The sequence below is a fragment of the Pholis gunnellus genome (assembly GCF_910591455.1).
Source record: "Pholis gunnellus genome assembly, chromosome: 1".
NCBI lineage: Eukaryota > Metazoa > Chordata > Actinopteri > Perciformes > Pholidae > Pholis > Pholis gunnellus.
The window spans coordinates 22,181,210-22,207,038 of record NC_136528.1 but is presented as its reverse complement, the minus strand read 5'-3'; the positions used below and the strand labels follow the sequence as shown (position 1 = coordinate 22,207,038).

The 25,829-nt window shown below is 41.5% G+C and overlaps 1 protein-coding gene across 1 annotated transcript in view; it reads left to right on the top strand.

Annotated features, from left to right (window-relative positions):
• plekha7b (pleckstrin homology domain containing, family A member 7b) overlaps positions 1-25,829 on the top strand; it is a gene marked incomplete at both ends in the record, with an annotated part of 64,317 nt that overhangs the window by 1,433 nt on the left and 37,055 nt on the right. The window lies entirely within an intron of this gene.

The following is a 25,829-nucleotide window of genomic DNA, read 5'->3' as shown; positions in this document are numbered from 1 at the left end:
CTTGTTTAAGGTTTTGTAGTTCTACTAGCCGTCGTCCGGTCGTGGCCCTTTTAGTTTGCCCCATTTGTTCCAGACAGAGGGGCAGTATGGGGAGGTTTTATGCCCCCAGAGCTGCAGTCTTTCTCAGGGGGATAGTTACTGATAACAGGTCGTTGCTCAGCAGATACCAGTTTGCAGCACTGACATAACATTATGAATACTTTTTGTCATTTTGGCAATGCCTGCTACAATGAGTATAAAAACGGTGTAATAGAAGAGATACTACAATAGTTGAGTCAAATGAATGGATGTCGGTGCATTCAATAGCCACTTCGAAAGACATTCTGGCATCCAAAGAGGTCGGCTTTGAAAAAACAGTTACTAACTAACAGATTTGTTGTTGCTGATACTTTTAGGCTGTTTGTGTGTAGAATAAAGGCTGTTTGTGTTTTTCTCTCGTTCACTCGCTTGTCCTCTGTAAGGAGCGAGAACAATACAACAGTGAAGTTGTGTGATCTATGATAGCCTAAACGTTATCTTCTATTAAATCAGTTGACTCATTGTTTCCCAGTTGGCTTGGCGGAAGGATCCTGTTTTGTTTTTTGGGAGTCAAACAGTGGACAGGAACACACCGAGACTGTTCTCTTGTACCATTCAGCATATCTTGAGCACAGTTGATATCTTTCTCTGTTCGCTTGGTGCATGAAATAAAGTCAAATCATTGTGTGTTTGCCCGAGTAGGTAAAACTACTCTGTGATTATTTTCATTCATGATATTTTTGTGTATTGAGACATTGCTATACCGAGATATCTTGATTCACAATTATCAGCTCATTCACTCTGTGAATCTTACCAAAAGCTGGTGAATACATGAAATGTATAATATATATATATATATATTTATATATATATATATACTTCTACTATCAAAAAATATATAGCCTTGTCAAAATAAATATAAATTTGAGTTTGTATCAAGCGCCATTGACTATGTAAATATTTGACAGTAAAATTATAACATACTGATGTTGAGATAATCTTTGTTAATTCTTGAAACAGCTTGGCTATGAAGTACCATATAGATGTTTAATGTTCATAAGTATATTGACTTTAAAGAAACAGCTGATGGGCACAGAGCTTGTAATGAGCGCAACTTTTCCATTACAACGCAATGGGGATTTCTGTTATTGTTTTTGTACTGTCATTTTCTCATTGCAAAGAAGTTCATCTCTGGTGTTTTATTTATTATTATATATCTATTGCAGACCTGGATGATGCCAGGTGTGTCTACATGGTAATTACAGGTATTGTTGCTTGTGTTAAGTCTTAACCTGGCTAAGCTAGCAGCACTCAGCTGTCTATGCTATAAGAGTGGATACACATGCCTAGTTAATTTGTTACTACTTTGTTCTTAAAACAATCTTTTTCTCACTAGGAATATGTTAACAGCTTGGGTGCAAAATATGCTTTGATGAAGAGCTCAATGGGAGTATTCCTGACATCACATAAAGAAAATGGAAAGAGGTTGGACAAACTTGGACCGTGGCCCTATTTCAGACCATTAAAATCATCACAGGGGTTTTAACTGGCTTCGACTCAGCATTTTAAAATTCCCATTCATCCAACAGGGACATCCCCCATTAGCATTCCGTTTAGATGAGTTTGTTTTTTTTGCTCCAGAGTGCAAATCATGGTTCTTTATGTCTGATGAAATGTCATCTCAGACTTGTATCATTTTCTTGTCTTTATAAGAAACTCTCTTGACTTGATTTTTAGCACAGAGCAAGCCGGATCTTTTAATATAAACCACTGCTCTCCATCTCACTTCTCTTCTCTAGCTGAGGCAAACGGCAAACAACTCAAGCCGGACTGAAGTCCACATGGTGCTGCCGTAGATTTGGTCGTGTGTTGATGGTGGACTTTAGCTAAGATGGAGTACAAAGGAGGGATTGTTCAGACACTGCCGCTGGGGCAAAACTCAAACATTTATTTACGCCTCGCTGTCGGCCAGCCTGCAGACCTGAACTCTCTGATTAATGGTTGCTGATGTTATGTTTGTTGTTTTGTGCCAAAGTGTAAGGGTCTCAACTTCAACTAAGAAGGATTTATGATCAAATATAGTTGAGCTTACATTACTTTTAATACACCAACATTAACAAATAAGTAGATACAAATTTTGAGATTGACGCGGAAGATGCTCAAAACTAATGGACGAGGTCTGTCGCCATCTGAAACAGATTGAAGTAGAGCGTCTCTGGCTGTCATACTTCTGGCAAATCTCCAAGGAAGTGACCCAATTTGGAAATCGTCTTCCAACATCATCCTGTTCTCTGAAGATAATATGGCACAGATGAAACAGGTCTGTGTGTTGTGGTACATTTGTGTGATGGAATCAATTTATGTCAGGAATTTGACAGCAAAAGAAGGCTTAAAAAATTAGGTGCGACAGTGAGATGCTTATTGTATGATTAAGTACATTATAGCTAAGTAAAGCTTCCTTTTCATGTTTTAATAGAAGGAGGCTTCAGCTCTCATGAACCTTAATACATCTCTCACATGGTTGAAGCTGGGGAAAGCTCAGTTAGATTTACTCTCCACCACATCACTGGCACTCACTGAGCATAGGAAATGTGCAATTCTATAGCTCCCTGAGGTAAAAATGACCCCACTGAGGTACAATGGTGTCCTGTTGAGGACACAGTCCACATTGTTGAGTGGACTTACAATGCGGTGGACGGGAAGTCCAGGAAGAAGTGTGTGATGTAAAACTCACACCAAAAAAAACTTCACTTACTCGTCAGGTGCGATAACCCCATCAATATTTCATAGTGTTTACCTTCCCATTCTCCTGCTGCTTGTTATGTTTTTATGTTGCGCTTGCATTTTTTAACTAGCTGACTATTTCAGGATAGTACGAGTTAATTAGCCATGGGATGGTTTGGGAGTTTTGAAGCAGGGCATTTTAATAGGGGATGAAAAAGAAGTTTAGTATCCCTTCACGCCCTTATCTTTAGGCTGTTTAATGAGGCTTTCTTTTTCTGCGAACACGGCGAATTCATACCTCATCGCTGAATTCAAGGAATCTGCCCTTGCAGATTGTAGATTATTTTAACATTGTTGCTCTATCAAGAAAAATAAATGCATGCCAGAATTCCTGGAATACTGAAAATGTATTTAACTCGAGCTATTTGGGAATATTGTGTCTCTTTCTCGAACTATCAAAACTTTGACACCGGACACGACTTTTTAAACTTTTGAAGTGAGGTAAAACGTCTGATGTGTTTCTTTGTGCAGGGTGAGACAACTGACCACAGTGGATTTAGGATATGAGCTTTAAAGTGTTTTCCTGACTGGTCCTCCTTTGAGCTCAGACAAGAAGACAATCCAGTTAGTCTTTTTTTCTTTCAGAGAGGCTATTTGCTAAGTAACCTCATGTTTGCACAAAGGACCGTGCATGTAAAAGGACATTGTTTTGAAATCTTTGTCGGGCACCATGGGAAGTATTGAAAGATTAAAGAACACATCACAGAATACCAATCAGACAGAGCTAGAGGGATCGGTGCAGATGCTTTTCTTTCAGCAGGGCTGAGGTGAGGGTGACAGGAACAATGAGGCAGCTGTTCCTCTTCACTGATAACTTACTCAGGTAGAACAGTCCTCTGTGTATACTAAGAAATTGGTATCGATAAATCTATGAGTGTGCCCATGTATAAACGGTGCTTGTACGTATGTTACAGACAAGAAGGGTGGATGAAACTGGGGATGTCTTTTTCTCACAGATGTTTCAGGTAATAAGATCACATAACACCAACAGCTTTCTCACTGTATGTGTGCTCCAGTGAGCAAATATGAATTACATATTTATTTAGTGCAGGTGTGCAGGTCTGCCCTTATACTTGCTCATGCGTTGGCCCTCCTTAAAGACTGTGTTGCATTTGCCCTACAACTCCAAGTCCAAAGCTGTGCCAGATGTGCTCTTTGAACTGACTCTACAGCGATCCTGAGTGCTGTAGGAACCACATTTCTTGAAGCGGTGTCTTCAGACTCTTTCAGTGTAGTTTATGCACCGTTTCCAGGGTAGCTTAGCAAGGAAAGATGTTGACACACCAAGTCGTCAAATGAGCTACAGCTGTGTATTTTTCTTTCTGGGCACATCCTGGCTTTACTGAATCTGCTCTTTGGCTGTAAAATGTTCATTATACTGCTTTGTATTCTTCAAAGAGCCTTTTTTTGTCTGACAGGTTTCTGTTTGCACCAGAGATTCCCGATAAGCATAGGATCAGCACACGCATGTTAACATTCATTAACAACCAAGCTACATTATGATTTTATTCTTTGTGTATTTACTTACACAACTTATGCACTTCAGCCCAATGAACTAAGATGCATATACTTTTGCCCTCAAGTAAGTTATGATTTAAACATTATAGACTAACACTGTCTCAGATATCCATCACTTCTGCAGACTCTTGAGTGTGAGCTTGCATGTGAACTCAGTTCAGTCTCTCCCTTTCTCTTCCTTCCCTCAAGCTGTTTGTTGAGACAGTGACCTTCAGCTGGAAATAGATACTCTGAAATGTTGGTGTCATTCTTGACAGGCAGAATCCTGATAGATCATATGAGCCTTATCTTTGAGAGGGCCACTGAAAAGCACTCCAATCGCACCATGATGCAGGAAATGCTTTGTCAAGTTTGACTTCCTCCCTTTATGCTTTTAAGTGACTGCTGGTTGGAGAGTGTAGTCAAAGGGTTCATTCTCATTTGCATTATTCAATGAATGAAGAATCATCATCATCATGCATTTAACTGTACCTGCTGATAAAATTAGAAAATGATCTAATGTCTGATCAGCTGAAAACATAATGGCCCGCGGTTGTTCTTATTGCAGCATCAAAGTTCTAGTTTTTGACGAAGTAGCAGCTTCTTAGGTCACGCTGTCTCATTTTGATTTAACTCCCAGTTTGTTCCCACCATTGCACCATGTGTGCCTTGCAAGGAATGGAATGCTGAATGAACAGGCTAAATGTATTTCAAGGTCAATAGAAGAGCAACCTGATGTACTTCTCTTTTTTCCAATTTTTGCACCAGTAAATAAAAATAGTGCCCCTTATTTTTATTTTTTTTACAGAAGAAAGTGATTGTTAGAGTGAGTAGAGAACAATATTTGTCTCTCTCTCTTTCACACACCCTACAGACTACGTGGAACATAAACAGCTCATTTCCAGATAACAAACGCGCATGGACACACAACCTCGCAATGAAGCACGAACCATTTATCCTGTGAAGATGACAACAGCGCAGATGCAGGGATGCTGGAAGTAAAGAATTTTCATTCACGGCCAAGGAATTGCAAATGGGATGTCGGTGAGGTAGCGAGTCATCTCACTCTTGTATGGTGATTTATGTTGACCATTTGTCATTATCAGTAGATCCTGGTATCCTGTTTAAATCGTGTCCAGCTATTATGCTTGTGCATCTATCTTCTCTCCGTGCTTGTGAGGCGACCTGAGCAGCGAGGCCCCATCGTTTTATAAACAGAGCTGTGTTGTCAAAATCATTCCATTTGGTGACTTATTACGAGACTTGTGACCGCTAAACAATACATACTGTATAGATCTGTCGGTGCATAGGAATAGAGTTAGGGGATGAAGCAGCGGACTGAATAAAGACGATGAAAACAAAGGTTAGATTGAGAGTCTGGTACAGTGGCCGATTGTGCTGCGGAACACAAAGAAAGCTTTCCATCGGGCCTTGTTTGCACTTGCAATATTTAACCGACGAACCTGCAATGAATGAATACATTAAGAGCTGCGGGCCTGAGGTTTCCTCTGTGGGATGATACATTATCTAGAATGAGACATTTACTGTCCAGACGGCTTGGGCTGGTGGACCAGTAAGAGCTGGAGCAGGAGTCGGAGCAGAAACAGGGCAGGGGAGATGCCCGAGTCGCGATGGGGACCTGCTGCTGCAGCTGCCTGCCCCTCGGCCTGGGGACTGACTTGGCTGATCACGAAACAGAGGTGGTTGCTGATCTGGAGCCCTCCAGTTTGGAGGAGGAGAGGGAGATTGAGACAAGGTAATGCAGGTTTAACTTTTGCCTTTTGCTTTGTATAAAATAAATGTTTTTCACACACAAACGCTGCTACAATCTATCTGTAACATGCTGTGATAATGTGCAGCAGAGGTAAATGGAAACGGCACGCAACAAAAATCTAAATTATATAGGAAAAACTCACCTTTTTCCTCTTTTTTTTGTATCACCCTTTTCATAATGTTAAAGAAGGAAGCTCTGCACCTGAGTATATTCAGCTGCCCGTCTGGAGTAAAGAAAGAGTTTGTATCCCCTCCCCTCTGATTGAATTCAGATGACAGATCTTTCTGCCGCATTCTGTCAGAGCCTGAGTGTGACTTGAGCCACTGCAGAGAGAAGCAGGTCCCACACTGTTCTCATCTCGCCAGATGTGTGTGAAGAGAAGTGATTAGTGAGCAGCCACAAAGGTGGAAGATGAATGTCGTGTAAAAAGAGAAAGCCTTTCTAGAGAGCATATCTCAGACCGAACAATTTTCATGAATTACTGATTTTTATTTTCTTCTTTGATATAAACATGATGTACAGTATAATATATAATATATAATGTAAATGTGAGAAGCTCACTTCACCAGTAGGAAACCTTTTACAATATAGTGTAATGCCATTGATTTTCAGCAAGCACAGAACATTTGCATTTAGATAGAAACAGCTAAGATTCAGTGAACGTATCCATTTGTATCCAGTTAAGCCAATCTAGTTAAGACACTGCATGTGTTTCACTTAGTTCTACAATCAAAACTGTCACATACACGCTAGACATAGAACTGAATCTATGAAACTTCTTATATCTGAATTATTGTTTTATAGTATAACGGCAGTTATCAATGCTTTATTTATATTTGCAATGAATCAAATTAATAGATTTTTGTGAGAAAGGTGTCACCCGTAGTAACAAACCAACACAGAATATCATATTAACTTAGCTCTAAAGGCAGAGAGACAAAGTTAGCGACTAGTTGGTGAACATAGTGGGACACTGAGCCGCTAAAGAGGAGAGTATTTCTCTCAGGAGAGCTATGAATAGAGTGAATATTGGAGTTAAATTCACCGGATGGCCAGAAACACGGCTCTAAAGGACTGCTAATGTTTTTCCACATCTGCTGGAATTTCTAGATAGGCAACTGTTTGCTAACATGGTCGGTACAACAACTTTCTACGGTGATAATAATGTCAATAATGTCAATTTGTCCAGCTTGTTCCACTGATCTAAATGACCTGCATGTCTAAATAATTACCAGACGCGACAGTATTGTCTTCACCTTGTGAGTCTGTGTGTGTGTCCTGGAGAGAAACACCTGCTGTAGACGGAACTACCACAGAAGCGCTTTTGAGTGCCTTGCCAGGTGTTTATTTCTTTCTGTCTGTGGACAGATTTTGTCACTGTGGTGGCTTCGCAGCTGTGCAAGATGCAGTCATGAAACTTGGCAGATGTGTAGTGGAGATCATAAGGAAGGCTGATTTCTAAGATGGGTGGGGTCCGAGCAAAGGCGTCGGAAGTATGGGGGTAGGAAGCAAGGAAGGGGTCATTGGCTCCCCCACTTGGCTGGTGTAAAGATGGTCTTTAGTTGAAGCTGTTCAATTAGAATATAACATATTGGCATCAACACTGCATTTTAACAGTGTTTACATGCACACAAAAAACTAGATTATTAACTCACAGTAACTTTGAGAACAATTAGACTTGCTATATAGAAGATGACCTTGAACCTAACTGAATCTTCTGAGTGCCTAACGGTCTTGTTTGAAGAGGAATTGGTACCGTGTCTTGATTGAAAGTTCATTCTATTTTTTGGGGACCAATAGACAATTTGAAGTTCTCCTATGTAGGCTACTCCCAACTGTTTTTTACCTTGAAGATCTGTACAGATTTGTCTGCTTAATCTGACATTTATTTACTGATCATAGGATTTGTAGCGATAAAGGTGCTTTGCAGTGTTTTCCTCCATACATATTACTTCAGTTATATTATCTGAAGTCTGAATAACCTAACACTTCAATAAGCTTATGTTCAGCAGCAGATTGAGTGCATGCGCTCTGAAAAATGTTTCTCATTGTGGATTACTTGATTGAAAATTGCAGTTCCCATTACTGGAATATTGAGTGTGAAAAAGATAGATGAAAAGGCCCGTCTGGCTATTGCTACAGAAAGCAGATCTGGTGGTTCGGGCAATTTCACTCACTGCAGCATTTATTGAACACATTGACCACAGCTGTGTGAGTTCTCCCAAAGCAGTCCAATTTAATTTGCTGTAGTGCAGAGATGCAAGGCTAATTCTTTATTCATGATCCGATCGATTCGCCTTCTTACTTTTCTAAATCTTCTTTGGGATTTGATGATTTAAGATAACTTTGATTCGTCTTCACCTCCAACCAGACATTGTCTGTTATTTGTTGAGTGAGGTGAGGCTTGGATGAGCAGCAAAGATAGAGCTGATTCTGATAGATTTTTTTATATTAAGAAGTTTTCAAATCACTGTAAGTACTGTTTGACTCAGTGATGATGCATGCCCTTATCTGTCAGTGAAGCATCGAGACCGGGTGGAGCATGTGCATGTGTTTCTGTAGGGAGCCACTAGATATTGCTGTTGAGTCTTTGTCTGTTTGACAGTTTGATGCAGTTTTACATTTGTCTCTGTTTTATTTCATCTACTATTAAAACAGGCCTTTCTTACTGTGCAAGCTTGCGTCTGCATCTTGTTGACAATAAATTATTTGTCTTCAAGTTTAAATTTGTAACTGAGTTGAGCTCTTGATTGGTCATATGATGGGAGGATTTATTCAGGCTAATCATTTCTCAGTCGTATTGTCCTTGTCCTGTATCTGACTGTGTTGGGAGAGAGGGGTCATCAAAAATACTTACTTTCCTGCATTCCTGCATTTCTGGTTTTGGATGTCACTACATGTGATTTACACAAATTGCTGGATTGCTGGCTTTCTGATTTGGTGACACAACAGACTGCAGGGTTATTATCATAGCTTCATTTTGCTATACAACAGCCAGGAAACAGTGGAAGCAGGTGATTGTGAGGTATGAATGCTGACCTGGCTGTCCATCATACACATTGACTCAAACCACCCATGTCTGGCCCTCTGCTCTTATCTATATGTCTGTCTGTGGATTATTGAGCCGGCCACTCAGCTATAGTCTGCCCTCCGTCCTCTCTCCCGGACTGATGGGGGTGTGATCTGATAAAGAGAACTCGGGGTGAGACTGAAGGCTCTGGTTGCAGTCAGAGACCAAGGTCAGCACTTTACATTGAATGGACAACACAGTCCGGTTCCTCTTCCTCTTCTTTTTCTTCTTCTGAGGGGCTGAACAATGGGAGTGTTATCATTTTATTCTTCCCTGGAGAGGCTAAGTAGAGCTATGTACTGTAAGTTCTGGCAGTGTAACTGAGTGATCCAGGGTAGAGAGAGAGAGAGGGCTGAAACAGCAGTTATCCTCCTTTCTGCACTCTTTGTGCCTGTTCTAGCACACCCACTTAGCATTGTGCACACAAGTTAACACAGGCTCAGTTAGCATACGTTAAGAGAACAGACAGGCACACTCCTTATTGGTCGTCTTCAAGGTCAGGACAGTTTTGATTTGGACTTACTGCTCTCCACACCTGATCCCTGGTGAGTAGCAATGTAAGCGACATGTGAGATTGAGTGGACTCCGTAGCTATCAGACTCATACTGGAAGTATGCTGTAGAGTAAGACAAGGGGGATTAATCTATTGTACGTGTATATGTATTTCTATATTTCAATCACTTTCTATTCCGAATATCTGTTCATTTCAGTTGTGGTCATACAGTTTATTGAGGGTTATGCTATTGGCTGTGGATGAAGTAGAGAGATATTTTACTGCAGTAAAGTCAAAGACCTGCATTCAAAATATTATATAAGTAAAGGTAGGTGAGTATTATTAGCAAAAATATACGTGAAGTACTCATTGTGACCTCTTCCCTCTCCTTGTTATAGTATTTTATAATTGGATTATTACTGCATAATTGTTGTACTGTATGGGTAGTTCAATCTAGAACAATGCATCATACTTTGTAAACTAAACACATTTTGTTGGTGCAACCTAAATCTGCAAGGTAATATAGCAATAAATGTGATGTGAGTAAAAAAGTAAACTATTCCCTCTGAATTGTGTAGAAGTATGAAGAAGAAGAATTATTTGTGCTTGCTACTTTCCACCACTGACTGAGGGTAGGTGTTGGTTATTATTTATGTCGTAATCATGCTTAGATCATTCTTTTAGTATTGCAAAACATTCCCCTTTAGGTCTTTTTAATGTAATAACTTACATTATGTTTTCTTTCAAACCCTTATTTCATTAGACAATTAGTTACGATGTGCATCTTTTCTCACTGCAGACACTTTGGATGCATTGTTTTCCAGTCTACGGCTGTTTTATATTCGAATGGTGCAATTTGCAGTTTTTCCATGCAGTGAATCTAGCGTATACTGGTATCATCTCCACAGCGTTGAAGTGGTCTTTACTTGCGAACGAGATGTGAAGGAGAGTGTAGATGGATGAGAAAGAGCAACAGAGGGTGAAACTCAGGGGATAAGGGCAACAGCAGCTGGATGCATTTACCTGCATGTTAGTGTGTGTAGGTAGGCTAGTCAGTTTAATCTGTGAGAGGACTTCCTGAGTCCTTGCTGGTGCAGGAACCCCCCCCCCCCCCCCACCGTCTCTATTAGCTGATAGAAAGCATTTGCAGCATGGCATAGTCATCAGTCCTTTCGGCTGTTAGGTCATTGCCAAGTCTTCACTTCCATTTCTTATGCCTTGAGTTATATCTCCCCGACTCACACTCTGCCTCCTTCATCTGATCTGGCTGTTGTTACAGCATTTCCTGTTCAAGCCACTGACAGTAATCCTGTGTAGTAAAATGAGTGGAGAAGTTGCTGTTGTTAGACACTGTCGATATTCTACGATGACGCTCATGCAAATACCATCCTTAATTTGCCGTTTGTACAAGATTCTACCAAAAGAACATTTCTTGCTGCAAAGATCAGAACGTAGTATATACTTTATGCAGTTATCTATTGTAACGTAACGTGAAAGTTGCAACACACTTTCTCTCACTCACTTTCGCTCAATCACCCCCTCATCTCTTTCTCTTTTTTTCCTTTCTCGACTACTGTAATTGCTTCTTCTCCCTCCTCATTGCTCTCTTCTTGCTCGCTGTGCATGCTGTGTATTTCCTGCCTGACTGCAGAGGGAATGGAGCAGAGAGGGCGTCCAGTTCAGGCAAACGCTCTGACGGCAGCGCTCCGCTGAGGAACGCATAAATTAGAAGAGAGCCGAGGAGAGGTGAGGAGAGAAAGAGCAGCACTACAGGGAGGGAATGTGAGCGAAGAGAATATGATTATACGGGTTATGGCTAATGCTTTGTACCTGTGGTTTTACTTTGTGCTCTGGGGACCTCTTACATGTGTTGGTGAGGTTGGCTGGCTTTAATAATACCCATCACATGCCTGATGCTCTCGGAGACAGGGGACAGTTCAGTGATTCCGCGTATTTTTAGCTCCACCTCAGCAGCCCAACACAGGAGAAGCGGGAAAAAGGAGGTTTTGAATGAATCGACGCCACGGTGCACAGCAGAAGACGTCAGCAACAGCAGCACTACCAGCTGAGAGGAGTACACACACACACACACACACACCACACACACAGGCACCACTGAGAGGAGCAGAGCAGAGCGCAGCAAATCACAGACCTGCAGCTAACATGTTGGGCCAACCAGGACAGGCAACCTTACACGTCCCTTACAAGAGGCAGCCAGTGTATTGTGCGACTCACAGGTGTGTATCCCAGCCCATCTCCCACCACATATGTGGGATTGTATTGCTACGTAGCGACCCAGGAGGCGCGTCTGCTAAGGCTTTCCGGCAGCCGCAGGAGAAAAAGTGCTTTGGGATTGCATGCCGTTAAGTGTTTGTACAAAGTGCATTTGCGGGCGGGAGAATTCACATGCATGCTGAACAGTGTCTTGTCTATCGTTCGTTTTTTGCGGCAGCTGGCTGTTTTGCCTTTTGGATTGCCTTCGGGGAGTGCATATATCAATGTGTACTAATGGTGCAGTCTCTCCAGGAATGAGAGGGCAGAGAGGGAGAAAGGGAGAGAGAGCTGCTCTCTGCAGTGCCTCATGATCACAGGTCACTGACCGCTGTGTTGATGTCAGCGGAACTGTGATCTCTCAGGCTGATTATGATGCTCTTCTATATACATGGTTAATGTGGGATGTCTCTATAGGTTAGACCGTAGTGGAGGTTTGATGCAGTCCTCCCCACCTCTAAGTGAGCCAGAGATACACATCTCAAAGGAATGTACTTGTTTACATGGGTTCACTTCTCCATCCTTAGCACATCTGCTCTTAGGACCCAGCCCACACACAGACACACAGACATATACTGTATATATACAGACTTACACATGCAATGTCACATCTGCTGCATTCTTGTCCATGCTCTGGTGGCTCATATTGCTCTCCACATTGTATGTTGTTTACATCGTTGATTGAAGAAACACCACGTGAGCTCTCTCGTCACAGTGTTTCACCTATCAGCCTCAAAGTGAACTTGCATGCAGCTGTAAATGGCCTGCTGCACATTAACAGTTTTAAATCTATGGATTTACCAGTACAACTTAGGTCAGATATCCAGGAATGTGAAGGGAAAAGCGAACGTTTTTTAAACTGTTCTTTGGTTAATTCTGTCTATTGTAATGGGCTGTGACATGGTGTCGATGCCATAGATCCATGCACAAGATGTCAAGCTTATTATCATTCTGTGTGGATGTCAGCCGCAGCGATAAGGTTACTTAGCCTATTTATCATTCCTGCATGTGCTCCCTCATCGGTCAGCCCTCCCGCTGTGTTCTCGGCTACAGAGGCAGTGGGCTGTAAACACCAGACCGCAAAATTTCACCTCCAGCATGAGCTGCCGATAATAGAAGTTGACGGTTTGGTTCATCGTTGAATCAATATTATTTTCATTGCAGGATGTATAGCTACATTTCAAACCGAGCTCATTTTAAACTAACATCAATGAGCCTCTTGTGGGTTTGTCCAGTCTTGAGTGGTGGTCTGTTTTCAATGAGTTAAGTAATGGTCGTCTTCAGCTGGGTCTGGTTCTCCTCAAGGCGTTGGATAACATCTGACTTTTTGTTTTGTTCCCCCAGTCAGTTCCAGTAATGTAGAGTACAGCCCAGTCACACCCAGCCCATCCTTGTCTTCTCATCCCTTGGCCAAAGGGTGAAATGTGGCCAAAAGACACAGCGCTTCATTTGTATGCTTCGCTGATATAGAGGTCATACTTTTTGTTAAGTGCGGCTTTAGCTGGACCACTTCAGCCTGACAAATGACACTCCTAAAATTGGTGCAGGGGACAGAATGCCCATGGATAGAGGGGAGGCAGTAGAAAGGGGGGAGGACCTCTCCTAAACCACACACAATCTGCACACTTCCAGGGAGACTTGGTGCTTCTAAGAATAGACGTAATGATGACACCTAACAGAAAGTTGTGGTATTTGAAAAGGGAGTATATTCTCGGTGTATTAAGACCGTGACCATTTAAGTTTCCCAGAATGTGATTTAAAGAATCTGCTGTTGTAAAATCTCGATCCTGCTGGCCAGTTTTAGCTTTTGAGCTGTGCACCAGATGTGGACTACCTTCCTGCACTGATGCCTCACTTAATAAGCCTCGTAAGTCTCTACGAGATCTCCACACACTCTCAGGACACAGAGATCTAAAAATAGCCCCTAAATGTAGTTACCCTCTGCCAGCCAAGTGGAACCTCACCTAATTCATTTAATCCATCATTTTAATTTCCTTGATAAAATGGTAATGCGATAGCCTGCATGCTTAAGCAATCAAGAGGGACAGATAGGAGTATTATTCAAGTATTATTAAATTACTTTTCATATTTTTTGTAACACTGTGTGCTATGTTAAAATATCCCTTATTTGATGTCTCATCATGCAATGTGGTGATCAGCTATTTAAAGCCACTTCTGTATTGGGAAAATAGTGCTCTTGTGATCTAAATAGGGAAATACCAGAGAATGACAATTTAGAGGGAACATATTGTGAGAGAAACCGACAGAGCTTTGATAGCTTTGTGTACAGAACGTTCATGCAGAACAGATGGGAAGACGCTGCTACTATGCATAATATAACAAGACAATGACAACAGAAAAAAAAATGAACAGTTTGCATCCTAGATGTTTTGTGTCTTGTTGAGGTGGCTGGGTCTTTTGTGTTTGGTGCCCGCATGTTGTTCATTGCCACTGAGCATTGCAGTCGTGGAGTAGCTGTGTTGTCTTAGCCCTGTGTGTCACTGTAATGTAACTCCCCAGTGTGCTCAGTGGCTGCGTTTGCTCTGCGGCGTGTGTGTCTGCTCAGATTCTGTAATGAGAACTGCGGGAGAGAAGTCTCTTCAAGCCTGGAGCTAGTCAGGACACAGTTAGCTCACAGCAGAGAACAGATATCACACACACACACACACGCACACACACACACACACACACACACACACACACACCTGCACAAAGAGCTGACTCAGTCGGCATGTCCTGCAAAGAGGGATTTTGAGTGGAGGAGAAGTTATTTCCAATCTTGATGAGAGGTCAGATATGTCTTTGTTTTTTCTCCACTGGTAACATGGTGTAGATATACTGTACACACTGAAGCAAACACTGCTGTAAAAGACAGGTCTGCTGCAGTAAAGTGTGCTGCGCTTTACAAGCTTGGACACCCTCAGGGCCAAGATTCTCTGCAGCAAAACTTTAACAGGACTAATCACATTTCTCCCCTATAGTACCGTCTGTATTTTTGCTATCATTTACCACTGTACCAAAAGGTAATGTAATCAAGGGTCTGAACAATAGATATGTCTAGTTTTGTCTATACATTCCTCCACCATCATCTGGCTGAATATAGCTGCCCAATGTTAAAACAAATCTTTGGTTTTTCATGTGTGTGTGTGTGTGTGTGTGGCGGACAAGGGTTTGGGGGTAGAAGAAGGGTATTTAGAGTTTGGATGACATAATAATGCCACCAACATGAATGTGTGAGGGATTTAACCATGTTTCACAGCATGAGGGTTAGCGGAATCCGATTGTTAGAGGATCCAGAGGCTGTTTATCTGCCCCTCTGCTTTTGGACAAAAGCACTGGCAAGTGACATGGTTTTCATGAAATGGTATTAGAAAACAGGGATTACCCTGGTTCAGATAATGTAATCCTTAAAGACACAATATAATTCAACTACGCCTGTCCTGTTTTGTTTCTCTTATAAAGAGCATAAGTGGCGATATCATGAAGACTCTGTATCTTAACATACTTCCAAGCCTTGGGTTGCACGTCTCGTATTTATTATGATCTGAATTTGTTACACAATATTAACATAACATTATACTTAAAGAAGAGATGGATGAAAACAGTTGTGCTTGAGGTTATTGGACTTAATTACGAGGTGCACGAGGGTGCAAAATTGCAAATATTGAACCTGAACATTGAACAGAATAAGCTGCTGTGCCGTGTTCATCTGTGTGCTCGCCCTCATTACACAATTTACCTCTCTGTCTATTTTTGCTTTGCTTTTCTGTTACAATTTGATTTTTTTTTTTTGTGATGTTTGATTTATTTTTGATGTTGCAGGATTATGGGGTTTAGAGATTCAAACAGATAATCTGACCATGAACATATGCAATTTGTGTGTGTGTGTGTGTGTGTGTGTGTGTGTGTGTGTGTGTGTGTGTGTGTGTGTGTGTGTGTGTGTGTGTGTGTGTGTGTGTGTGTGTGTGTGTGTGTGTGTGTGTGCTCAAGGGAATGTGTATGTAGTGTGACAGATTGCCTAACTTTGGCTGAATCAGACATTCATTCATTTGGTTCCGTAAAACCTCCGGGAGCAGACAGCTCTTCAGAGCTTGAAGAGACAGGATAATGCTTGGAGTAAGTCTCACAAATGATAACTGCTGCTGCATGGGGCTTGCATTGAGAACCTGCAGGTAGGTGATCTTTGTTTTGGTACACTTGTGCTCTGGGTTGTGTCTGTTTGTGCTTGATAGGACTGCATTTTGAAGGTGCACGTGGCTAGGCATAGATGCTGACAGCTTGGTCTGCTGCACAATGCTTGGATCTTAGATGGAGTGAGGGCCCCTGTCTTGCTCTTTTGTACAAGCGCTTTGGACTAGTGACTGGTAGGATTGTTGTCTTTTGATTATTATGAAATGCTGACTAAAAGTTTCTTCACTTTTGTTTTGCAACCCGACATACTTAGCTTTTGTACATTTTACAGAGAAAGCTGTCATCTCCGACTGACATCTGTGCTGCAGAATTCAGGACAAGCTGCTTCATCATAAATGATCTAAAAGCTCTAAAGAGCAGCATAAGTGGGCACTTCACATCTATGTACACATGCACCTTGTAGGAAGATGGCCAAGAGGCTGTGCAGTGATCCACCACCTCTGTGCAGAATCTGTTTTCATCACAGGGAGGATGCTGTGAACAGTGTTCTTTGTATGAATATCAAATGATGAATGCAGTTACGTGGAAGTCTGATAAAGAGCCCGTCTCCCAGAATCCTCACCTGTCTCCTGGCCTGTCTCCTCTCCTCTGCTGATTTTGCGTTGGCACTCATCAGAGAAATGGTAGAGAAACATATTTAATCGGATCGGATGAGCAGAAAAGGCTGCTCTATAAATGTGTATGTGTTTGAATATTAAATAATCTCTCACCACTACATTGATGAGAACACAGCACACATAAAGTATTACTCGAGGATATTTAATTTATCATCACTCCTCCCAGTTAAGACATTTCATCAAAAAATGTCAAGTATTACTTTGTGTCTTTTTGTCTTTCATTTTTTGCCTCTTGAACTTGAACATGAAATCATGTTTCATCATTAAATGTACTTTTGTCCACCATGTGATGGCAAGCATCAGGGCACCATCAAATCAGCCAGTGAATGCTTGATGCCTGATACATTACAGTGCTCTGCTGCTCTTGAATGCTGTGGTGCGTGTGGTGTTTGGGTGGAATTAGATGAAAATATGGGGTGTGTTTGGAATGTTTCTGATCTTTGCACTGCTTCGTTGTGGTTCATAAGTTACCCAGCTTGTGGATAAGGACAGTGACGTTGAGTGGAAGGAGAGAGGACCCAGAATCTCTTCATCTTCTCTGACTCTTTCTTCGTTGAACCTCAAGCTCTCGAGTACTCTTCTAATTTTTATTCTGCTGACAGTGCGATGATCATTTAGCTAGTTAAGCCTCCTACACATGGGTGGAGCTCCCTGAAGGGATTCAAGGGTGAGACGGTCAAATTCAAATGAATTAGTACTTAAATCTCTTTCTTGGTGATGTTAATAAACGTTTAATCAGTCACCGCCATTTCTCACTACAAGAATGGTAAGTTTTATTAGAAATGAAACAGTTTTTTAGATATTTGGTGATATTGTTTCCTATTCTCTGACAGTGTTTTACATCCTACGTTAGGTTTTGTTTTGCCAATGTAAAGTAATGTCTCTCGGTGGGCTTGTGTTGTTTAGCTACCTATGGCAGCACTATCAACAAGGCTTGCAGCACACCATTCACTCAGGTCTTTCCTGCTTGGAGTTGCACATTCCAAGCCCTCTGTCTATCTCCTCACGGAGATTTTCAGCTTTAACATTCCCCCGCACTTCACATCCCCTTCTGTCCTACATTGCACAGCTACACGGCTTCGTAGTGTAGGTCGGACTTAGTATTTAGCTGCTGAGATACTGTATGCAACACTCAAGCAGATGTTCCAGCTCTTTAGCCACAGGCAAACGTGTGCAGTCTCAGGATGTAAAAGTTTGATCGACTTTAACAGTTTAGATGTGATACTTGATATTGTGATATGTGATCCCAATGTCTACAGCAGTTTAGACCTCATTAGACTGGCAAATGACAACTGTGCTTCAGAGAAACTGAATGGCTTATCATATCACACATCCCAATTACATTTTGGTAATATTCCACAATGCAGATGCAGTGGAATGAGCTAGGATGTCTTCCTGGCTGCCTGCCCATCGTTCCATCATGTCAGTAAGAGAAGAGCTGTGTCAGCGTGGGAAAGGCAAGGCAAGAAATAGTTTAGCTTTGAGACGGAACGTAATTACATGCATTTGATTACATTCATTTGAATTAGGAGCCGTTGCTGATCTTCCAGTATGCTGTGCCGGCTGGCAGTTGCTTTTCATGCTTCATTCCAGTCCGGTTCCCTGATTGTGTCAGTCAGTACTGACTACCTTTACCTGACCTGGAATCATTTGCTTGGACCCAGACCTCAATCTGCTTTTCCTGTATTGACTGCCAGGTCGACTGGCTTGCCTATCATATAGCTACAGAGCAGCTTTACCATAAATGTCTCAGGGGTTTGTACTACTTCTCCTGGTTCATCCTCTCTTTTTTTCCCTCTATCATCTCCCGTCTACCATAGCATGGTCTTTGCTGTCAAATCCAATTTGCAACCTCGTATTTTAAGTAAGTGGGGCCTGTCAGATATCCCTGCTTGTGAGAGTGAGTTGGTGTAATGACATTAAAAGCACAAATATGCTTAGTTCAGCTCTGCATATTTGTTGGAAATGTGCTACCACAGTAAATAAGCTTTTAAACTGATGAATGACGCGTGCTTTAGGTGGGATTTTGGGTACTCGATGGTCAACTGCCTACAGTGTAACATGACGTGTGGTGTCAGACAAACAAGAGAAACCCTGCAACGTGATAATAGGTGAGACATTAAACATTCGGCTTAATACACCATTCAAACTTGATTCTTGACTTTTTTTTAGTGCGTTTCCATTTTTGTGTTTTATTTTTATAGAACAGAAGAAGAAGAAGAAAACTGCTATGACAAAGTATAAATGAGTACTGCAGTGTGGAGAGTAACGGGACAGGCAGCTGTTGGTGTTGTCCTGCTGAGTGCTGATGCGTTGTTTTCACTGATGACCTACCTTTACTTGATCTTGCATGGTCGATTTCCTCAGTGTCAGTCAGTTACATCTCTTTCATAGCACCCGCAGAGCCTCTGGAGACGGGAGGTCAACCGCACCACGTGACTTCTCTTTAACCTGCGGTTTCCCAAAGCAAGTGGTTCATGTTGTCATGTCATCTCAGATTGGCTCAGACCTTTGATGATAAAACTCGACTCAGTGCAGAGGAGTCTGAATGTTTGTGTGTCCGTCAGTGAAGTGAAGCAAAGTGCCTTTGAGCCTCCGCTATTGATGTGCTGATCACAGTGGGGGAAAGACTGTAGCGTGAGAGAAAAAGAGTCATCGACTGTTCTAATTTCATTTGTTTTAGAGTTGGCTTGGGAAAGATTTGAATAGTTTGATTCATGCCATGTCAGCTTATAACCTTGTCTCACTAATTAGACATTTTAAGATGGTGCGTTTATCATAAAACAATTGTTATCAGTAGATGAGCTCCACTGATAACATCCACGTGCAAGTTAGGGCTACAGATGAGATTAATAGCATCCCCTGATGTGCGTTGCAGTCTTTCATCTCTTTTGCACTGTCAGGTATGTGATGCTTTTGCTGATTGTGTGTTTTTGTCGTGCTAAGAGACAATTTGCTTTGCAAAACTTTCTCTCCTGCAGCTTTTCGGTGTCCCAGAAGAGATTTGCCAAGCTAGATGAAATGTCAGAACTTTTAGACCAACTAAGCTGCTCTGATGTTTAGAATTACACAAGGCAAGATATTTATGTGGAAAGTTTTATTAGATTAATTCCAGATGCAACGGAGCAATAGAGAAGAGTGTCTCACCCCTCTTTACTGAGAATGTTTAGATTTGTCCTTTTCTCAATTTGTCCGGTGTGTAGACTTCCACGATGGGTTAAAGAGGTTCACAAACTATGCCTTCTATTAAGTTTCATGATGTTGGTCTCTTCTCTTCTTTGTCTCGCTTTCATGTGAGCTTCCTGTCTGCTAAAATTGGATTTAACACAATGTTATGAAGCATTATTGACTGCCACAATTGACTTTTTTAAGCCCACAGAGAAGCTGCTGCAGATGCGTGGTTTTTCAAAACTGTAGTAATGCAAACCAGTGAGGCTATTTTTAGGATTACCTAATTCTAATTTCGATTAAGTGTGGAACAGTATCAAACATTCCTTTATTCCCCTTCCCACTCAGACATTCGCACCCTTCAGATGATAACAATCCTTGTTGACACAAATGAAAAGAGGAAATAAAGATGACTCCTGGTTGCCCTGGGTCATCATTAATCAGTGAGTATGGTGCAGGATAAATCTGTGGTAATAAATATTGACCTAAAGCTGCAGGGGCCTCGTCATCGATTTATACTCCAGAGTAATGCTCGCACCAGAAAACTTCCTAACTTTTTTCTTTGTCGCAGCGTATCCCTGTACCTATTGATCCCTAAGATAAGTGCTTTTGAAAGTCATTTTATTGTCATGGTTGGAGGCTTTATAAAACCACAATTTCTTTGATGAATTACTTCAAATCACCATTTATAAATATTTAGCAGTCAGCCAAATTTGTGCCAATGGAGCAAGGCAAGTGCTGAGGCACTCACAGTCCTGTTGGGATCCATCCCTGGCTAAGGGCCTTTGCTCTCTCTGCAGGCAGTCGCTGGAACAATTTCAGGTTGTAACAAGTTTATAACAGTGCGACCAAGAGCAAACCTTCCTGTGTAAAAGATATTAATAAGGGTTATGGGTTCTTTGTGAAGCCTTTGTTTGTACACTGGCGTTAAGCCTCAAATATTCCTTTTTGCTGTTGACTTAGAGTTTGAAAAATGTAATTTCCAACTGAGCAGGCATGAAATGAGATGTAACTGATGAGCAGCACCTATTTTTGGCAACATATTTTAGTAACCAAACCATGTTAATGTAAACTTGTACATAAGAAATCTGACTTATTAAATGTTCTTTCTTTATATTCGGTATACAGGAGTGTGACCATTAAATAATGATTGAAGTTTTAGTGGTTAATTACAATTACTTAATTCATTTCAACATTAAAAACAGTTTATATCATGAAATGTCAGTGAATTTGCCGATTATTAATTTAAGAACATTCTCATGAGGCTGTGGTTTTAGGTTCTGTGCGTGGAGAGTAGTGTTTCCTTGCATCCTGATTCTGTATTATTGGTCCAACACAGGCCTTTGCATTCACTGCAATGCAATTAGCGGTTGCCTTGTTTATGTTTTCGAACGGCATGGCCTAAAGGACCATTGTGACTTCAATGAAATGTGCTGTGTCAGAACTGTGTGCGTGTTGAATGTTAATGAGGTGACAGCGCTTTCAATTTCTGCCAAACCCTCTCTCTCTGACAGGGGTTCAGACTCTGGCAAGTCCTTGCACCTGTTTCTGCTCTCCTTCGGGCCTGCTTGAGCCTGCCTTTGCCACTCTGTGCCCAGTGCTGCTTGAGTGGTTTGCTGGACGGGTATACAGACTCCATAAAAGCAGAGCTTCTACCAGGGTTTTCCTGTTTCATTGATGCTGTACATGCATGGGTAGAGAGGCATATCTGTTCTCCAGTAAGGCTGTCATCAATGTGTCGTACTGTCAACTCAGCTTAGATTTTCTGCAGTTGTAAACAGTGAAGATCATGATGTTGATGATAGTAGTCAATGAGTGCAATGACAGGGAAAAGCCAGTCAGTCAGTGTGAAATGTGTTTGGTTGGTTTCCTTCATGTCCATACTGAGTGACAGTGGAGTCTTCCAATAACTCCTTGGAGAGACTGCCCATATAATTCCTCCACAAATGTCAGCTGGGCAAGGCTGCTGCAGTGCTCTGCTATGAAACTGATAAAGGTCAGTCAACATGTGCAAATCCTGCTGCAGAATGCTTATCTCCTTAATGGCAATGGCTCCCTGTGTCTGGATATTGAGCCCAAACCGCTGTTATTAAGGCTTAATTAATTCTGCCTGCCAGAGCTGGGACGCTACAGGGTGTTACTGAAGCTCCATGATATCTCGCTCTCTCTCTCTCGCTCTCTCTCTCTCTCTCTCTCTCTCTCTCTCTCTCTCTCTCTCTCTCTCTCTCTCTCTCTCTCTCGATGTAATATCCTGTCACACATGGGTGGGGTGTCGTACACACAGAAGTGACTGTCATTAGAGTTCAGTGTTGGTTCATGGCACCTAATTTAACCTCTCATGTGTTGCAGTCCTTCTTTGGAATAAACATGTCATCTGAGTGTTAACAGCTTGCTGATATTCATGATACATCCGTTACAGCTAATTGAATTGTTCTGGATATTAAGTCAGCAGCCCAACTAAAATAATTGATTTCCGTTGCATGTTCTCTGGTGATTAGAAGAATTGCACGTTTATTTATGTTTTAGTTCACTAGCGAAATGTAAGGCCAAATGTAGGCTACTATATGACATTTATTTCGCCACAACTCTTGTAGAGTTGTTTTGATGTCATGTTAATGGGAACTTGTATATTATAAATCTGACATATTAAATGTTCTTTCTGTATATTCAGTATACAGGAGTGTGACCATGAAATAAAAAGGTTTTAGTGGTTGATTACAATCAGTTAATACATTTCAACTTTTAAAACAGTTTATATCATGAAATATCAGTAAATGTGGCAATTAAGAATTTAAGAATTTTCTTCAAATGTTGAATATAGTTATTATTATTAAATTAAATTAAAATGTATTCTCAAACATATTTACACGAATGACTTCAACCATTTTTGTTACTACAGTAATTAACTAACTAATTTGTTACTTTTCATCTTACTTTTTTATGCTATTGTGAGTTGAATATAAATTTGATGTTGCCCACAAGATTCCTCCTCCTCCTTGAGTTTTCAGACACCACAGTGCTGCTGTGATGCTTATTACGAAGCCTCCACGGAGGGAGTCAAGAGGCTCCTCTGGAAATTACCACTTGCCATAAGAGCGCCTGTTTCCGTGCTTCCCTGTGGGCTGGAACATGTTGAATTATCTATCAAATTGTGTGAATGTAGTTAGGCAGATGTCGTTGAATTGAACTGCTTATAAATTGAATATCTGTGGGAAAGGAAAAAAACACAAGCTATAGGTCAGATATTTACCACAGGCCGACAGCATGTTATACCAGCTGCTTCTCTGGTGAGCGTTCCTCAGGATTAGTTTAATTTCTCTTTAAGCATAGGACAAAGGTCAAAGTCCCTGTTAAACCAGTGCTTCAAGAAGTAGACTCAAACAACCTTGAGGTGCCATCTGTTTTGTAAGTTGCAATATATATTCAGGATTGGTTTAAATACTCAACTAATTAGTATTGTAGAGTGTAGAGGATGGAGGTAGGTTATCATACTAATAGGGATAAAGCTAAATTACGAACATGACAACTTGTCATTACTTAAGTTGCAATGCTGCCACTCAGAGGATACCAGTGGTACACCTGTGGGACAAACACTAACCAACATCCATCTCAACATGTGGCAGCTTCATTGGTGAAGAACGTTTGACAGTGGTACCAAGCCCAAACATGACCCAAAAAGACCCTTTTCACAAGACTACATTATTGACTGATATACAGTCTGTCCACTTCAACAGCAGCAATAACTTACTGTGTCCTTTAAAGAGATGATGTTTCGCTATTTTAATTCTGTGAAAGAGGGACTAACAGATGGAGAGAGGGAAGTAGAAATAGGGGAAGGGAGGAGGATCTGATAAGCAACAGAGGTGTACCCCTGTAGGGAGGGAGTTAGATCTCCACCATCCATCCAGCAAGCGTGGGGGGGGGGGGGGACACTCTCAGACAGCACGCTTGAGCAGGAGAAAGCGGAGATAAAGAGCTCCCCCTCCTGCTCTCATCCTGCTGGCTCCACTTTACTCTGCTCTTTGCGGATGCCAGCTGCTACGAGAGAACCCTCTCTGCATCTTCCTCCTGCCCTGATAATGCCGAGAGGAATTCCAAGACCTGCAGCACCACGGCGAGTCTAGCAGCTGATTCACGCTGATTCCCTCTCACAGCAGGCGAGGCTGTCTCCACTGTGTGCATGTTACAGCAGAGCAGAGTAAGTAGCAAACAGTGGGATTGGGGAGTTTTCTTTTTCACCGCTGGGACTTTTTTTTTTTTCTTTGGAAGAGTGGTGTAAATAGATACAGGAGTTGAGACTGTAAGTGGATGGTGTGTTCCCTGTCTTAGATGTGTGTTGTGGTGCAGTTCGGAGCCTTAGTGTGTTGCTATTGGTGTGAGGAAGAGAGATAGAGGTTTTCAAACCACAGAGCTTTGCCCCTGGTGCCCCTGCTGCCAGGACTTAGCCCGTATGGTGGAGAGAGAGGGAGAGAGAGAGAGGGAGAGAGAGAGGGAGGGAGAGAGAGAGAGAGAGAGAGAGAGAGAGAGAGAGAGAGAGAGAGAGAGAGAGAGAGAGAGTTTTTTTGATTTAAGCTGCAACGCTACTGTTTCTACATATTTCTTGGCTAAAGCTTTGGCTGTGTCTCAACTACATTAAACTCAACTCAGATTATAGAACATCTCTAATTAGCTGCTGGTCTGTGAGGATAAAGGTTGGTCACAAAACTCGTATTTTGAATTGACCTATACTTCCACCTCTTTTATCAGCTAGAGTTGAACTCACTCTTGTTTACTTTGTGGTAACACCTCTACTGTACATGTAAACACTGCTACATGGAGAGAAAAAAAACCCTGAGCCTCTCTGCAAGTAGAAATACCAGTCATTCTTTCTCATCTTTATCTGGCATGATGGAAGCAGAAACTCTGCTTGACCTCATGGTTAGTGTTTTGGGCCCCTGTAACATGCTGGTGATATGAAGCTGTGTCTGTTTATAGAATATTAGAATATATAGAACATTTCCCTGAACCTGAGTCTAACATAGAACTTTTCTCAGGATAAGTTACTGTTCTCAAAATACAAAATATCTCTGCTGAGAGGGAAATATGTAGCTGATTCTTTCAACTTTTGGCCTGCTGAATTATTACAAATGATCAGCGTATGTTACCAATGAACACATATTTACAACAAAAATGTGTGCCTCACTGCTTCATAGCTTGGTATTACTCTGTTTATGCTTACACCATATTCTTAAGATGTTTTTGACTAAAAATAAACAAGTTATTGATTAGTGAAAGTGAATGATTCAGTGCACTCAATCTATGTACAAAATAAAGATGAACTGAGTTGTTCTAAATCTAAATCATCTTTTAAAAAGAAGTAGAGATGACTGCGAGGTAATTTGGTTTACGTTGATTAATTAATCACGATATATGTAGAGCCCCTACACAGAATCATATTTGGGACATTAGATTCAAGCAACTACAACAAAGCTGTTTCCCCGGTACTTAATCTAGAAGGCAGTGTGCTACAGCTCCTCTGCAGCAGGAGTTCATCTTCTCCTTTGGGACAATATTGTCACAAGCGTTGATGGAAGCTATAGTTTTCTGCAAAACAAACAGACCCACTGTGCTGCAGTGTTTGAACACCAACTGGGGATGCTGCGAATTCTGTGACAAATAGTTCGGAAGTAATGCGGCTGAAACAAAAGCCTCAAAGAATGCAGATTCCTAATTAACAGGGGATGCTGGTGCAGAGCTCTACAGTGTGTCCCCAGTGCAGCGCAGCAAATTACGAGTTGTTACCAGGAACAAGCCTGGCCAAGCCTGTGTGTAGGGTGTGTGTGTGTAGGGTGTGTGTGTGTGTGTGTGTGTGTGTGTGTGATTGTGTGTGTGTGTGTGTGTGTGCGTGCATGTATTTGTGATCGAGAGCTGCTTCTACATGAATGTATGATAGTTTACATTTTATGT